This window comes from Zeugodacus cucurbitae, chromosome 5 (assembly GCF_028554725.1).
Source record: "Zeugodacus cucurbitae isolate PBARC_wt_2022May chromosome 5, idZeuCucr1.2, whole genome shotgun sequence".
NCBI lineage: Eukaryota > Metazoa > Arthropoda > Insecta > Diptera > Tephritidae > Zeugodacus > Zeugodacus cucurbitae.
The window spans coordinates 66,766,654-66,781,438 of NC_071670.1; the positions used below are offsets into that span (position 1 = coordinate 66,766,654).

The window sequence follows — 14,785 nt, forward strand, 5'->3', positions numbered from 1 at the left end:
TTCAGAGGTGGCCAAATGGTATCAGGCGTACTAATACCCCATTATTGAACTTGGAACCCCAAAGAATGGTTGATCAATAGAAAATCGCTTCTTCGTAAACAAAAATAATGAAAACAAGTAAGGAAAGGCTAAGTTCGGGTGCAACCGAACATTTTATACTCTTATACTCTCGTAATTTATTGAAATATTTTTATTAAGATAACACACAATTTGACCCAATTTTAAAATCCTATAATTAGGTATATGAGAGCTAGGGGAAGTTATACTATTAGAAGAAAAATATTTCCTATAAATTAAAATAAGATACCTGAGGGATTTACCGAAATTTTCGGTGAAAAATTACCATGGGGCACTGAATTCTTAGCATTCGATATTCGGGGCTTTGAGTTATAGTCCGATTTCGAAAATTTTTTCACAAGTGATGCCACAGAAAGTTTTATTTCGCTATCTTCATTGGTTCGTTATGTATATATTATAAAGTTAAGGAATAAGATGGATTTCAAAATTGGGTTACATGGGAAGTTGTCGTGGTTGTGAACCGATTTCATCCATTTTCCACATGTGTCATCAGGGTGTCAAGAAAATATTATATACGGAATTTCATTCGAATCGGTCTAGTAGTTCCTGAGAAATGGTTTTTGACCCATAAGCGGGCGATGCCACGCCCATTTTCCATTTTGTAAAAAAATCTGAGGGCAGCATTCTTCTGTCAAATATAGTATTTTTGACGTATTTCGTTAGTGAGATAACCCACTTTTAGTAATTTTCAACCTAACCTTTGTATGAGAGGATTATGGTTTAGTTATGACACTTATGGTTTTCGCCATTTTGTGGGCGTAGCAATGGTCCGATTTTTCCCATTTTCGAAAGTAACCTCCTCAGGGTGCCAAGGAATGCTTGTTCCAAGTTTCGTGAAGATATCTCAATTTCTACTCAAATTATCCGTTGCACAGACAGACGGACGGACGGACAGACAGACAGACATCCGGATTTCAACTCGTCTCGTCATCCCGATCATTTTTATATACATATATAACCCTATATCTAACTCGTTTAGTTTTATGACTTACAAACAACCATTATGTGAACAAAACTATAATACTCTCTTAGCAACTTTTGTTGCGAGAGTATAATAATTTTAAGTGAAAATGCCACAAAATATTTTAGTGTATGTGTAAAACACTTAATTTTTTCTATTAAACCTGCGCAAAAATATTTCTTTACAGTGACAATAATGTATATTATTTTCGCAAAAATTATATTATTTTCCGCCAATATTATTTCAAAGAAAACTGCATACATTTTAATTTATCGTAAAATAAATGCACTCAAATGTTTGGCGATAAATTATTTCGTTGGGTGAATTTGCCAAAAAGAATTGACAAAATTCTAAATTTTATTTATGATTTACATACATAAATGCATTTCACCTATTCAAATTGTAAGCAAATATTTTGTAGCGGTAAATAAACCGCAATTACAGACACAGACATACACACACATGCACAGAAATGCTAGTCAAAATGCCCGAGCGACGAGAGCGAATGTGAAATTCCCAATAAAATTCATATATATCAAAAAATAAATTTCAAATCGCACTTATCGCCGCATTTCTTCCGCCTGTCACTGCCACATACATATGTATGTAGCTAGTGCAACAACAACAAAAGTAAACAACAATAGCATTTTAGAGATATTATTACTATTTATATTGCTGTGCATGCATGTGGCAACGTCAAGTGAGGCTTTTGTTGGTGTTATTGTTGCACTTTACCTTTTTGTTGCGCTTTTGCTTTTCATTGCCAACAACATTGTTCCCATGCAGGCATATAATTTTAATTAATCGTGCACGAAAATGTGCGGTGGGCAACATGTTAAAATAACGGCACAATGAGCCGCAACAGTTGTCGCCAGGGAAATATTAATATTGCGGTGCGTTTGCAGCTGGCGTTGTACAAATCTAGCCAGACAGACATAATTTTGATTTCACTGATTTTATTGCTTTGTGCTTTTGTGCCTTTTGTGCTGTTATGCAATTAATCTATTATGGCCAGCACTTGTGCGGTGTTCATATTGCAGTTGTCATAATAATTACGTTTTATGTTTGCAACTCTATCAAAAATCATATATTTGCACCAAATGCGCATATAACTGTTAATAACGGCAGTGGCACAGTGGCTGGTGCACTTTTGTGGTTTTTGGTTGTTATTATCGTTCGTTTTATGGTAGCTATAAATACGATCGAGCAAATATATGTACATAAGCTCACATTGATATTTATTTTACTCAGTGAAAAGGTGGCAACTCTGTTACAAAATACAATTCAATTAAAGACTTTTCAATTTCGTTACGTAGTGCCAACATAAATGTCTCATGTTTGAACGAATTTTGTAGTATTTTCTTTAATTGTCATTTTTACATTAAGTGGCAACCTATTCGAAAAATATGTTGAAATTTTAAATATTCACTTTCTGTTCTTTTCAAATACTTTCATTCATTTTATAGAGTTTGCCACTCATTTTGTAATATTTTTCAAAGCTTTACATTTGTCGATAGGTGGCAACACTAGCTCAAGTGTGTAACTTAATTAAAATTTTCAAATATTGTTTTCATAAACGTTTTACATTCCGACATATTTTGTAATATTTAATTTAATTCTAATTTTCCATTAAGTGGCAACCCTTTTCCTATCTTAATATTAATGATCCTGACATACCATCCTCCTTTCAGTGATTTTTCCGTTTTCCGCTAATTTTGTAATATTTTAAACATTTTTACTATTACCGATAGGTGGCAACACTACCATAAAATATGACTAAATTGTAATGTTTTCGAAAATTCTTTAGATTTCCTTAAATTGCATATACTGGTATGTATTTTTACAATTATTAATTTATTTAATTTTTCCATTATGTGGCAACTTACGTGAAAATTAAATTAAAATTTAAGGGAAGGATTAATAAATTATTTTTCATAAAATTTTAAAGTTGAACAAACTTTTTTTACTTGCTTTGTTTTGCACTTTTCTACAGGTGGCAACACCATTCCGAAGCATGATAAAGTAAAATCTTTGGAATAACTTACAGAAAGCATACTATATCTTCTTATGTTTTGCTTTACTTAATAATACTTTCCAATGTTTTCACAGTTTTTTTGAAAGGTGGCAACTCTAAATTAAAAGGCGAAAACTACCAGAAAAGCTTTTTTAAATGCCTTACTTTGACTTATATTTATTTTTTCAGTATATTTCATTTTTAACAGGTGGCAACTCTATGCTAAAATAAATTTAATTTAAAGTTTTCCAAACTTTTTCTCTGTACTTTTAACATTTTAAAGCCAATCGAACGTTTCGAATATCCTTGTAAAATTTTGCAGTTCTCCACCTCCTGTAAACCGCGTTATTTTCGAACGCTGCCCTAAAGCACTTCACTTGCGCATCCAGCAAACTTAACTGCCATTTTCCCAATTACCCTCAAACAGATTAAACATTTTGCACGCTTTTATTTTTTGTTTTTGCTTTTTGTGGAAGTGATTTACACGCTCGATTGGCTTTTATTTATCCACCTGCTGATCAACACGCCACGAGTACACCCACATGAGCACACCACTTGACACACACAAATTGTCCATATGTACACATAAGAGTGTGTGTTTTGGTGGACACAAGCCATGATTTGGGGCGTTAATGTCCACAGTTTTTACCTCAAGCAACGCATTTATTCACCGCTGCGAATTTATTTAATTCATTTTTTAATCAGCACTTTGCGAAAAAGCGGATTAAAAACCCTTTGCCATATTTACACTGTCACACGTTATTTAACACAGGGTTATAACATATAAATATATATATATTTGCCGTAGGAACCGCTTTAAGTTATAGCATATACACTCGCTTTAATATGCCCGAAAGGAAATTCCCTCAAATGAATTTCTTTGTGGGGAATTTTGCACGGAAGTTCCAAGTTTCTCTTATCCTTTAACGAGCTCTTAGATTAAGAAGTAAATTAGTTCAAGCAAATGGAAATTTTGTTCAGATTTGGTTATAAAAAGACTATATAAAAGACGGGATATACTTCTTAGCCCTATATATTTTATTATATGTATGTACAGTGCCCCAATTTCTACCTCATAAATTCCTAACCATTTAAAGTATTTTTTCTCTGGAAATCGACAAATCACCACATGTATGAGTACTGAACTCATTCCTTAGAATTTCATTGTGAAATCGATTGCACCATGGTTGCAAATACTAGCAACACACAAGTATTTCGTTCTCAGTTAGACTAATTGCCACAAATGTTTCTAATGAAGTTCTGCAAATGATACTTGAGGCATTGGCAACAAACATTTCGTTGACATTAGCAATAACAAACTAATTAGCATACAATGCGCCATAAATTGGCAATCAGAAGGCGCATAAATTAGGGTGACTCAAATTATTTTGCGTGAAATAAATTGAGATGAGAAGAAAGTCTTCGGAATTGTAAAAAAACTACCCAAAAGTGTTACAAAGGAAGAAAGAAATCTTCCAATAATTTTTCATGTATACTACTATTATAAAGAGGAAAGATTTGTATGTATGTTTGTAATGAATAAACTCAAAAACTACTGTGCCGATTTCAAAAATTCTTTCACCATTGGAAAGCTACATTCACCCCGAGTAACATAGACAATATTTATTGCTAGAATCTCAAATTTCTGGAAATAGTTCCCTGGTGAGGGTATCAAAAAGACTCCGTGATGGAGGTTCTTAATCTGAAACTGAAAATCGTCTTGCAAATAATTCTCTTCGCATCGCAATCGCGTGCCAGAGAGGCAAGTAACGAGTGCTCGCAGCTGCTTGCTGAACAAAATTTCAAAACCTCCAAGTACGCGCTTGAGAGTTGAGTATGGAGTGTGTGCAGCGATTTGAAGAACAAAATATTATTATTATTATTATTAAAAATATACAAGCTCGCAGTAGGGCGTCGAACTCTGAGCGTTCCCAAAGTCTTGATAATCAGAGAGAAAGACAACGGACACCAAAGACTAGAGGTTGTAATCCGGAGGCCGAAGTGTTCTGCTAGTGGGTTTATAAATACATAAAACTTATTCTCAATATTCTATAATTTGGCCTGTTTTCTGAATGAAGAAAAAAGAAAATAACGTTGGAACTAATCCGTCTGGAAATATTTAGGGTTGTTTAAGAAATATCCAATCCGTATTATAGTAAAATATGGTATACAACAACAAGACTTTAACCACTCAGAAAATACTAACCATCACAACTGTTAAATTGAGGATTAAATTGTCTGAAATGAAATCTTAATAAAAAACGTTGTCCTTTACAAAAAAATAAATAAATATCGGAAAGTAATTCGTTAATATTAAAAATGCTAACAAATAAATTAAAAAGTTTAAACATAACAACGCGTAGATAGAGTTGATGATGAAAAACACATAATGGAGCTTAATTTTACTCAGAAATTCTGAATTTTATTCTAAAAGTGCTAAATGAAATTTGAATCAGATCGTTTTCTCAGAAATACCAGCCATTATAACTCAATAATTTCGTCTGAGGACACCACGCTTCTTCCACAAATGCTTCTATAGATCTTTTTACCCAGTGAAAGACCCCGTAAATAGATTTTTATAATATTCAGATCTTTCGAGACAAAAGTGAAAAAAGATACTCAAATTATTGGAATTGTTAAATTATTTAAATCAAAGAGAGCACAATTTTGAAAATTTTAAGCGAAGAAATCAGAATTTTAAGAAAAATTAACAAGTAGTCCAACACTGTTCAGGTCTTGGAGTCACTTTTCTTAATTTCCTTCTCATATTTCTTCGCATAGGTTTTTAGACCAACCCCGGCGTATTAACTGGAGGAAGAAATTCTGATGAATTGTTCTCTTACTTCTATAGAGATTCATCTGAAAAACTATCCTTAGCAAGAATTCTAAGTGAGTTGTACTAACCTGTATTGGCTGAATGTTGGAAATACAGTTTCAATTGCAGTTAGCTCAAGAAATAATGTTCCGGGTTCCAAACAAGTCTCAAGTTTAATCATTTGTTGTCGAAATCTAGTCATAAATAGGCCCAGAATAAACTAATTGTTTCAAAAAGGAACTTTATACATGTCGACATTCACAGGATATATATATATATATATATATTTGGCGTAGGAACCGCTTTAAGCGATTATAGCCGAATCCACCAGAGCGCGCCACTCATTCCTCCTTTTTGCTTTTTGGCGCCAACTGGAAACACCAAGTGAAGCCAGGTCACTTTGCACTTGGTCTTTCCACCGGAGTGGAGGTCGTCCTCTTCCGCGGCTTCCTCCAGCGGGTACTGCATCGAATACTTTCAGAGCTGGAGTGTTTCCATCCATTCGTACAACATGACCTAGCCAGCGTAACCGCTGTCTTTTTATTCGCTGAACTATGTCAATGTCGTCGTATAAATCGTACAGCTCATCGTTCCATCGTCTGCGGTATTCGCCGTTGCCAATGTTTAGAGGACCATAAATCTTGCGCAAAACCTTTCTCTCGAAAACCCCAAGAGTCGTCTCATCGGATGTTGTCATCGTCCACGCTTCAGCGCCATACATCAGGACGGGAATAATGAGCGACTTATAGAGTTTGATTTTGGTTCGTCGAGAGAGGACTTTACTTTTCAATTGCCTACTCAGTCCAAAGTAGCACCTGTTGGCAAGAGTGATTCTGCGTTGGATTTCAAGGCTGACATTGTTGGTGTTGTTAATGCTGGTTCCCAGATAAACGAAATTATCTACAACTTCAAAGTTATGACTGTCAACAGTGACGTGGGAGCCAAGACGCGAGTGCGCTGACTGTTTGTTTGATGACAGGAGATATTTCGTCTTGTCCTCATTCACCACCAGACCCATACGCTTCGCTTCTTTATCTAGTCTGGAAAACGCAGAACAAACGGCGCGGTTGTTGCTTCCGATGATATCAATATCATCGGCATACGCCAGGAGCTGTACACTCTTGTAGAAGATTGTACCCTCTCTATTTAGTTCTGCAGCTCGTATTATTTTTTCCAGCAATAGATTGAAGAAGTCGCACGATAGTGAGTCACCCTGTCTGAAGCCTCGTTTGGTATCGAACGGCTCGGAGAGGTCCTTCCCGGTCCTGACGGAGCTTTTGGTGTTGCTCAACGTCAGCTTACATAGCCGTATTATTTCACAGGATATAGTATGTATAAAAAGCCATTTGAACCAACAAATATCTGGGAAGCATATGTATGATATTGTATATAATCTGAAAACCGGAAAATGCCGTACCAATTATGCCACTTAAGGAGCTTAAGCTTAAATCCTCCAGGTTCTAAATTTACACGGTTTAGAAACAACAAGTATATAACTAACAGAAAATGACAGCTATTGGATCCTATTGATTCGAAATACTCCAGACAAACTCCGACATACATATTTGATTCGATCTATAAACTTTTAATAAACTTGTAAATTACGACAGTTGGAACTGAATATGCCCAGAATTTACCAAAAAAATTTGATTACCATTTTATAACAACAGTAACAACACATTCGAATGACTACGAGTGAAATACAAATAAATTCCTCTATATTCTCTTACATCTAAAACACACACTTCCGACCATCAGTTATCCGTTACCGTTATCCCCAACTGTAATTCAACTCTAACATGGTGATAATCCACTGTACTGTAGTTTCCTACGCTTTATTCTTATTTTTTTAGTTTTTAGTCAAAACAAATCCTCAGTGAATGACAAATTCCTTAACGTTATCAAATCTCTTGATCCATTTCAGCACAACTACAACTACAACAAAAACAAGCCAGTAGTAGATGCATGACTGCAGCAGCAACAGCAACAACAAAACAATCTTCAATCTTAATCGGAAAACAAACAGAAGAACAATGCAAAGCAAATAGTAACAAACAGCAGCAGCAACAACAACAACAACGATCCTTCCAATACATAGCAACTAGCGGGTAAAAGAAAAAACACCCAAAAAGAGAAAAAAGTACAACGCTCAAAGCAACAACAATAATAACAACAACAACATAGCAACGCAACAATCGCACAACAACGACAAGTCAATTGCAAGGACTTCCTAACAACAACAACAAAAACACATAAAAAATAGTAGAAAATTCGAAATACAACAACAAAAGCACTGTGAAAACCAGTAGCAACAGTGGTACAACGACAACAACACGGATGCGAAAAGGAACAATAACTTGCAGCTAATAGAGGCAACGCCGGAGACGACGAAACGAAAGCAGTGAAAGCAAGTAAGTAAGTTCACCAGAAATACCAGATGAAGCCTGTTTGTTTTCTACAAATTTTCGCTTTTCGCAAAAATCCCACTCAAGTGCCGTTGGAAAAGCTCTCATAAGCGAGCATTGAACACGTATAACGAATTGCCATAATGATTTCCCCAGGGCGAATCGCCGCGCCTCGAAAGTTATGCGGAAAAGTAGAAGTAGGTTCGAACAAGTTGAGAGCTTTACCGTTATGTGAGCTGTGATGGTGGAGGCAGGCATTATAGGTTATCGGATTACTACAAGTGTAATGCTAGTAATGCTTTAAGCCTTTACTCATAGATTCCCAATACAAACCAGCAGCTCCGGTTCAAACAATAAATTCCGCACCTTTTCAGCGATTTCATTGGCTGCTGAAAAATGTGGCGCATAAAGTTTATTGCAACGCTGACCGTTCCACATCCACTTCGCTCGCACCGCGTGCCGCTGTTTGAAATTCAATTTTATCGCCGCTTACTTCCAGTCACTTTGCTGCATATCCGCATATCGCGTAACGGTCGAAATAAAATGCAAAAAGCGAAAATCATTTATAATTTCCGACGCTCATTGACTCGAGTTGAGTTGTGCTGTTGTTCAAAGTTCAAATACCCGTTAGCGGTTTATGCAAACTTTCAAGTTGACTCCGCTCAGTTTGGTGGTGTTCAAACTGGTGAACTATTGCTTTGAGATCATAACTTTTTTGTTGGTGTTTCGCTTTGCGCAGATTATACCGTTTTTCTTTTGCAGTGCGCTCAATTTCACGCGAAGAAAGGAAGAAAATTTTGGAGATTCATTTAGCTGGAATTTGTTAGAGGAAACTTTTATATTTATTTAAGAATTTGTAAGCAAAAAATTTGAATGTAAAGTGTGCTTGAAATTATATATTTTTAGTAGTGACTAATCTCCTTCCGTGCCCCTTAGGATATAGCTATCTATATGATAACTAGTATATGAAAGCTTAAAAACTTTGAATATATTTTTTAGATTTATACGGGTATACAATTAATCATCATCATTCATAAAACATGCTCGTACAGTTCGTTTCTTACTAAAGAATAACATGTCTCTTAGTCTCATTTTTCGCAGGATTGATCGAAAACCTATAAATATTTGCTCTGAGCGTAACGTTATCCACTCAAGTTTACCTATACTGTTAAAAACATATTTATTCCCAACTACAACTTTCCACAAAGGGCAAGTTTTAGGGCCACGAAAGATGCAAGATGTGAGTGCTTCAGAGCCCAGATTTTTCGATGCTCATTTTTTACAAAAGTATTAGGCATATTGATATAACAGCGTCTAGAAAATATGAACTAATCTGTATTGAGTCGATCCATAAAAGATGTCCATTGATCTGATGATGTCCAGGCTTATACTAACAAAATTACTACGAGCTAAGCGCCACAGTGGACTATTTCAAAGCAAACATTTACTTTTCTATGTTTTAAGAAAATAATTCCATAGAACCATTACGAGGTGTGTTCACAAAATAACGAATTTTTATACCCTGTACAGGGTATATTAAGTTTGTCACGAAGTTTGTAACACCCAGAAGGAAGCGTCGGAGGCCCTATAAAGTATATATATAAATTATCAGTATGTTGAACCCTGTCGATTTAGCCATGTCCGTCTGTCTGTCTGTCTGTATATATAAGAGCTAGTCTTTCAGTTTTTAAGATATCGTTTTGAAATTTTGCAGATATTATTTTCTCTTCAAGAAGCTACTCATTTGTCGGAACTGCCGATATCGGACCACTATATCATATAGCTGCCATACAAACTGAACGATCGGAATCAAGGGCTTGTATGGAAAACTTCCGCATTTTACTACATATCTTCACGAAAGTTGGTGTGAGTTATTGCTCATAGAAATAATTTAATCTCCGAAAAAATTATTCAGATCGGTTCACTATAGCATATAGCTGCCATACAAACTGAACGATCGGAATCAATGGCTTGTATGGAAAATTTTCGCATTTGACGTGGTATCTTAACAAAATTTGACATGGATTACTGCTTAAGGTAATAATATAATCTTCGAAGAAATTGTTCAGATCGGTTAACTATATAACCTTAATGTTTCTAGCAAACAACCCGGCTAAAAAGAATTAGTAAAATGTTTTCTTTTTTTTACTTACTTTTTCTTACGTCTTTAGATTTGCTTAAACACTTATGTAGTTACTAAAAGAAATGCACCTGTGAATGGTATATTAGCTTCGGTACAGCCGAAGTTAACGTTTTTTCTTGTTTTTTATACTCTCGCAACAAAAGTTGCTAAGATTTCTCTTTCGTATGCTTGTAAAACGACGGCTCTAAGAGAACCTTACTCTTTATTTTTGGAAATAGAAAAAACCCACGGGGTCTTCTAAGTCTGGCGAATATGGTGACTGGGGCATGGTTACAGTATTGTTTCTGGATTGGACTCTGCTTATCCGTGAAATTTAAAATTCCCGTTAATTTTTGAACACACCTCTTATGTCAAAACATAAAAGACGATGCAAAAGGTATATATTATGTATAAAAATCTCCATAAGTGTAGAGATTGCGAGGTCCCTCATTGGCACAAAACAAACATTTGTGATAAGTTAGTATTTATTAAACACACTGAGTATCGTCTTTTCCTAAAAACCATGATGAATCATCTTTGTGGAAAATATAATTCCCAATAAAGAATATACGATAGGATATTTACCTCCAGCATTGATTGGCGACAGCGCACAAGTGGGAAAGAGTTGCGCTTGTAGAAACTGCACACGACCGCCCAAACCGAACTCCATTTCTGCGCCGTGATATTAAATGCAATTCATAGAATACTATATAAACATTAGGCATTTATAGACACACTACGTTTAAACAGATTCAAAAAAGAATTTTAAAGCAACTGAAAGGCTTTTCATTTTTTTTAAGCTTCGAAATTTTAATTTATTATTATTATTATTTTTTTTTTTCTTTGTGTATAATAAAATCATTAAATATTATTCTTTGTGTATTAAAACTTTCTCAATGTAACGGTGCATCACGCATACTACATTTGTATCACATATTTTGTTGCCGCTCAATTCGCTTTCGTCGTCTTCTACGCCATAAATTTGTACTTTATTTCACACGACATTAAACCGCCAAGACCCAAGACACGTAAAGACGCTTTAACTTGCACTTTTAAATTTACGGTATTTTAACTTTTATTTGCCGCAGTGACTTTGCAATTTAACATTGTTTGTGTTGTTGTGATCTCCCATCTTTATTTGCCATTATACCGCCAGCGCTTTCATATCACTTTTATTTCTCGAATTTATTTGCGCTCCATTTGTACAGCGAGCAATTCTTGATGAATATCTTCGCTTTTCATTACGATACATTCATTATTTATTTGCTACAAATTACAAGCTCATGCCATTACTTTTTGTTTGTTTTTTGTTTTTATTTTCTTTACTTCACTTTTTCCTCATCTTCATTTGTTTTTAACTTTTTATTGCCTTGGCAGTCTGTTAGAAGTCGCTGACATTTGGCAAATTCAAGTCACTGAGCGAAGAAAGCAGGCTCAAATACACATGTTGACTTTTAAATTTGATTTATTTGTCGATTGCTTTGACTTGCGCGCCAGTTCGTTAGTGCAGTGAAGGCGAAGAAACCGTGAACTTGCTCGACGTAATGCGAATTTCTTGAAGTGGAAAGCATTTGAATGGTGGGGAATTTGAATACTCTAAGAAAAGAAAAAAGTAAAAAAAAATAACAGGAAATACATTTTTGTTGTAAAAGTTTTTTTTAATACTCTTCCACTATGATTTTTGTGGGACACCACTGCGTATGAGTAACCTCAGTGCTCACATAGAAATTATAATTTTTTTCACAAAAACAACTTTTTACGTTCAATTAACCATAAATACATAACTGTTATGTGTAAATCACTGCATACACTTCACGCACACACACACTCGCGCGCGCACATTTTGCAGCTTTTCTCGCTGTTAAATTACATAACTCCCGCACATTTTGGCAAACTTTGCTGCTACTTTCTGCGAACTATTGCATATTTTCCAACATCAAATAGTTTGAACAACTTTTTTTCGACGAACTCTAACGGCGACTGACGAAATTCTGCCGAAAAGTATGCACGAAAAATGCACGCACACACACATGCACCGCGGCGCACTCAAACAAAACAAAAATTTGCGATTAAAATGAGCCCGCAACAAAAGTGACGGAGGAGAAAACAGTTTATTTTATATGAAATAACAGTTAGATATATGTATGTATATGTGTGTTTGTAAGAGTAAGAAATGTCTGCATTTTTGCATTTGAATTGCCATAGGCGCATTTGCCAACAACAAATGGGGAAAACCACGGTAATACCAAAAACAAAAAATAACATGAAAAACAAAAAAAGTAACAAAATCAAGAAAACAACAACAAAAGTAGCGAAAATGCCGACAAACATGCCAGCAATGTAAGAAACCACGAATTCCTTGGAAACGGTACCAAATAGACTCACGGCGCCCAAATCGCTTGACAACAACTCCGCGCAACAACAAGAAGTAGTTCCAAAACAACAGACTGACGGCAGGACGGGCAGACGTGGCATCAGTTACCATTTGACATGACGTCAGTTAGACAGTCACTTCGTTAAACAGGTGACATTTATGCGCAAATGAAGATGATGGCGCTCACCAACTAACCGTTCTATGAGTAAGCAAAGAATGCCGCCCGCCGCACCAAAACGCATTCAATATTCAAATTTCCCTTTTTGTTAGTTCGTTAATTGATTGATGTTGGCGTTGATGGCGGCTTCTTTTTTAGTTGTTAGTTGTTAGCGAAATTAATAATCCACTGTGTATTGGCGAAAGGCCTAGCATGGCAAAATAAGGTAAGGCTAGCATGGCTTGGCATACACTGCTGCTTATAAATAGAAATTGCGTTTGCGTTCTATAAATATTTCATGATAGTTAAATATGACAAAAACATGACTGCCAAATTGGTTTTTTAATCGAAGCAGCAATCAGTGTAAATACGCTAAGGGAAATAACTTTTATGTTCGCAAGGACTTGTGGAAGGTACAGTAGGTTAGTGGAGAGGGAAAAAGTAAATTAAATTTTTCATTCAAAATATACTATGATTTCATGTAAATATTTAGAATTTATACGACATATAGTTTATTTGACTCATCACCCGATTTCCATATAATCATATTTTGACCATATTGAATAAATCTGACAATCTTCTACGTATAAAATTCATCTATGATCATATTTCTCGACATCATTATTAGAATCATAGCTTGAAAGACTGCAGCGTACTATGAAACTGGTGTGTTCAAAACATAACGGGAATTTTAAAATTTCCAAATTGTCCAAAAGTCGAATTGTCAATATTTGTTTATTACTATTTTAATATTTTGATATACATGCCACTAAATTATGAAAAATGTCGATTTCAGCAGTATTCATTGCTTACTATGTCTGTAGCAGTTTCTAAGTAAGGTGTTTTTATGAGCTTGGCGATTTTAATTGTTCAAAGCTCACCCTTCGTTGCTTGTTCGCGAATTCTTCGTCAAAAACTAATTATGTAGCGGTGCCCCAGGCTCCATACGAGTATTCGACAGACAAAATCACCTCCGTTTGATTTTTTCCTATTTCCAAAAATAAAGAAATCCTTAAAGGTCGTTTTATAAGCATACGCTAAAGCCTCTGTAAGAGCCATAGGTTATCTCAAAAAGCGGGTTTGAGAAGTGTTTCGACGATTTGAAGAAACGCTGATATTAAGTGCATACTATCGAATGGAGACTCTTGGAAAGGCGACGAGATTAGTGATTATAAAAAAAATTTAAATAAAATCCTGTAATTTTTTGAATACCCCTCGTAGTGTATAGAACTAGTTTATGGAAGTAAAGACAACTGGAAATCATACTGTGTAATCTAAGGTATTCCAACTTCCTGAGGACTTTCTAACATTAACTTCATTAAGTATAGCGGTTCTCTTATGGGTCCCAGTTCAGATTCCTCTAAGAAAGCTTAAAAATTAAAGCTTAATTCAAGTGTGGACTCTTGAACCGTTGTATTATCGGTTTAAACACCCTAACATTTGCGTATGAAATTTTTAATGAATACTTATGAGACTAAGCCAATCATTAGGTCTACAACTTTGCTGCCGCCGTTTTCCAATATATGTCTCTAGGGTCAAGCACTGATCGATTAAATCGATTGTTTTTATATCGATCTTGGGCATTTACGTCAACATTAACCCAACAAAATATTTGTAGAGATCTGTTTGCATCCCAAACTTATTCTCAATTGAAAATGTCACTTTTTGAGCCGAATTCTCGACATTTGCGGGAAATTTTGCTTTTTCAAGAAAAGTGCGGCTGAGGCTCATAGACATTTGTAACCGTTTTTATACAAAAAAAAAATTACAAAAAAATGCGGAAGCAAAGTTGTACTCTCTCTCACAAAGATATCTTCTCTTACAGAAAGATTTAAATAATTCTATAGATAAATCTTCTT

At 35.1% G+C, this 14,785-nt stretch overlaps 2 protein-coding genes across 10 annotated transcripts in view; one reads left to right on the plus strand and one right to left on the minus strand.

Annotated features, from left to right (window-relative positions):
* Positions 1–14,785, plus strand: part of LOC105211762 (glutamine-dependent NAD(+) synthetase) — a 140,053-nt gene that overhangs the window by 102,147 nt on the left and 23,121 nt on the right. For 3 of the 5 annotated variants that reach the window (XM_054231741.1, XM_011183372.3, XM_054231739.1), the window contains one exon: positions 7,793–8,279. The gene's annotated coding sequence lies outside the window, so the exon portion shown is untranslated. Of the gene's footprint in view, positions 1–7,792; positions 8,284–14,785 lie in introns of all 5 variants that reach the window. The other 2 variants (XM_011183373.3, XM_054231740.1) reach the window with 1 other exon arrangement.
* LOC105211763 (cytosolic carboxypeptidase Nna1) overlaps positions 1–14,785 on the minus strand; it is a 125,633-nt gene that overhangs the window by 101,551 nt on the left and 9,297 nt on the right. The window lies entirely within an intron of this gene.